General features: G+C 41.4%; 1 long non-coding RNA gene across 2 annotated transcripts in view; it reads right to left on the reverse strand.

Annotated features, from left to right (window-relative positions):
- Positions 1 to 1,276: 1,276 nt before the first annotated feature.
- Positions 1,277 to 3,151, reverse strand: part of LOC109461867 — a 33,976-nt gene continuing 32,101 nt past the window's right edge. For both annotated transcript variants that reach the window (XR_002139716.1, XR_002139717.1), the window contains one exon: positions 1,277 to 1,378. This is a non-coding gene — a long non-coding RNA (uncharacterized LOC109461867). The remainder of the gene's footprint in view (positions 1,379 to 3,151) is intronic.

Raw genomic sequence — 3,151 nt, forward strand, 5'->3', positions numbered from 1 at the left:
GCGAAATCCGAATTATTTTTGCTATGGTTGGACGTGGGGTACGCACTTTACTGGGAGAAAACAATTCTCCGGCTTTCACGGCCACAAATTTTTGCAGGATGGGTTGGATTAAGGGGGCACACCCCAGTTTATTTTGGGTCTCAATTCGATTCTGCATACCCTCAACTCTAGCGACCGTCTCTTTCAGGAAATACCTCTTAAGCCAAAACACTCTGTTTTCAAATGAAGGATATCCCTCTAGCTACGAGAACAATAGAATTTCAGTTTCTTTCCCCTCTCACATTTTAGTAAATTTTAGGGGGAAAAAGAATTTTTCGATGAAAAATGATGCCAAAAATTGGCCATTTTCACGTGGAATTAAACCCATCACCCAGATTTTAGCCACCGATATGACTTATATGGTCGGAAAGAGAAAACCCTTATGTATTATTAAGAAAAGTATAAAGAAAATCCTAACACTGAGATTATCACAATAGCGCGTCGCGCGAGGCATAGCTACAGCACCCCCAGAACGCATACAAGGCAAAACTAGGTCAAACCGAAGCACCGCGCTCAGGGCGGAAGGACACCCGGAAGTAAGCCTCGGGCCCGAAATCAATTTTCACCCAAAACACGCCACTTCTTACACTTTCCAGCCATGTTAGTAGTTAATCCCATTTTGCAGCAGATTATGAGAAATGTAAACTCAAACATGAACCACCGGAACCCCTTCGTCACTTTTTTTCCGGGCACTACAGTGGACCCCTGTCGCGGAAGAATTGGTGTGTGCACCGCTAAAATCAGGCGAAAATTAATGTGCGCACTGATGTCATCCATGAAAATTACTTGCTGTGGCCTAACTACATTGTATGTTAGTCACTGCACACAGCTGTTCTCTTCAACAGTAACATCCAGCTTCTCTTGGGATCATTCAGTTCAGTTTGATGTCCTCTGTAGGGGAATACAGGATGCTTTTAGTACAATTTAGTGCATCTTACAGAAACAATATTTCTTCCATCAAAGATGCATTCTATTAGAATAGACCCTTTTTGAACCTCCTTGAATAGACCCGACCGTAAAGCCCCTCCCACCTCCATCAAAACATAGAAATGCCAATATTTTCATTTATTTATTTATTTATTTCAGCTTTGTCACAGAATGTAACTGGACAGGGGAAACAGGACATATTTCAAACGTCCAGCTGCTACGATCAGGTGCTAAACAAACTCTGGCCGGCTTGACCACCCCTAAGCTGACCCATATGAGTATGGTCATTGGTCACCAGGTCATCTGTGAGTTACCTTATTGACCATTCATTGGTGATGCCGCTGAAATTCAGGACCTCCCCTCGAAGAAGGATGGTTGATTCCACTACATCAATGGGTTGATTCTTGCACAACTGTTGGATTGAACAATATGAAAAAAAATTAAATTAAAGGTGAAATGGCATCTGGAATTAGTCATGTAATTATTTCAGAAATTTATTGGCAGATATACTATAAAACTACTTGAAATTTTACATAAACTAAGACAGTGTTTGGTATCTATCTACTACTAGTATTATACATGTATCAATCAATCAATCAATCAATCAATCAATCACATATTGCACTTTTGTTGTTGAATAATTGTCTGCGTGTGTGGGTGGCCTGTGGCAAAAAAAAAAAATTAATAAGCATCCAATCAACAGCTCATCAGCACGAGATGACATTAAAAGAAAAAAGTTCAAAAGTGCATCTTGTTTCATCATGCCATAAGCAGTTCTTAATCTACTTATTAGTCTACTTCATGTAGCTGGGAGCACCACACCTCACCCAGACCTGACTTCAGGGTTCTAGCCAGCAGCCGTTTTTCCGTCATTTGACGGAATTGTATCACTGTCTGCAGAAAGCAGAGTTTCTCCTGACCAGAAAATTTGCTAGGAACAGAGTCCAAGACAGCTGAATCAAGTCCAGCATATACTTCAAGCAGTTTTCAAGGCTTCACCTAACGGTAAGTGTTGAGTCATGAACTACATTTCCAACCAGCCTTCATAACCCCTGCTTCTCCTATTGGGTCAGCGTCTTCAGCATTGATGGTTGTGACTTAGGCAAAGAGATGCTGTTCCAGACACCAGTGTGCTTTATTTTTAATAGTTCAGTGCCTAGAAGTGCTTTCTTTAGTAGCAATTGCACTGAGCAAAACCTCCTTGCTACTAAGAAATATGGTTAATACCTGTACCCATATACATGTAGGTACTAGTACGGTACTGTACATGTACTGTAGTAGTACATACGAAGGCCCGTAAGTACATTTGTCAACCAATTCCCACTGTTACGGTACAGTACATGTACCATAGTAGTACATACGAAGGCCCGTAGGTACATTTGACAACCAATTCCTACTGTGGGCATATGCTTGGGGCATATGTCTAGTACCTGTATACTAGGTCTACTAAAAGGTCTCATAGCTACATGTATAGCCTTTGAGGCTAAAGGGGTGGTAGGTTTTTAATTGCTATGTTTTGGGCACAGTATGGAAGGCAAAACCCCTTTTCTTCTGCAGCTTTTTACCTGCAAAACTCTAGCCAGGAACCAGGTAGTGGTTATTTCCACTTGCAAAAATTGGGTAGAGTGAGGAAAGTTGTGTAAAGTGACTTTCCCAAGGATGTAATATCTAGCCAGGAATTTTGGGAATCGAACCCATAACCTTACGATCTCCTGTCTACCCGACACTTGGCCATTGTCACAACACAATTTGTGGAAGTACTGTACATCTCATTCTCACAATCTTTTTGCCAATAGAGTCAGAATGAGCCAGGAAAGAGAGAACAATCCAGTATATCTTACAAACCATCCAGAGGAGCCGACAAGCCCAGATCAAAATGAAGACCCTGATCAGAATATGCTATACACTGAAAGCACTGCAAATCCAACAAGAATGTCAACATGCAGACAGACAGATAATGATGATATCCCCACCCCAGAAGCCACTTGTGTATATTCTGTATCTGATACGACCAAAGCTGAAAACGCCATGTACGCTGCTTCAGGGGAAAATGAAGAAGATGCTAACGCTATTGAAAACATTGACGAAGAATTCGAACCTAAAGTCATGCAAGAAGACAGTGCAGTGGCTGACGATAGTGACATGGAACCTTACGCTGTTGCAAACATGTCCGATCACGAAAACT

Source organism: Branchiostoma belcheri, unplaced genomic scaffold (genome assembly GCF_001625305.1).
Source record: "Branchiostoma belcheri isolate BF01 breed outbred unplaced genomic scaffold, Haploidv18h27 scaffold97, whole genome shotgun sequence".
Taxonomy (NCBI): domain Eukaryota; kingdom Metazoa; phylum Chordata; class Leptocardii; order Amphioxiformes; family Branchiostomatidae; genus Branchiostoma; species Branchiostoma belcheri.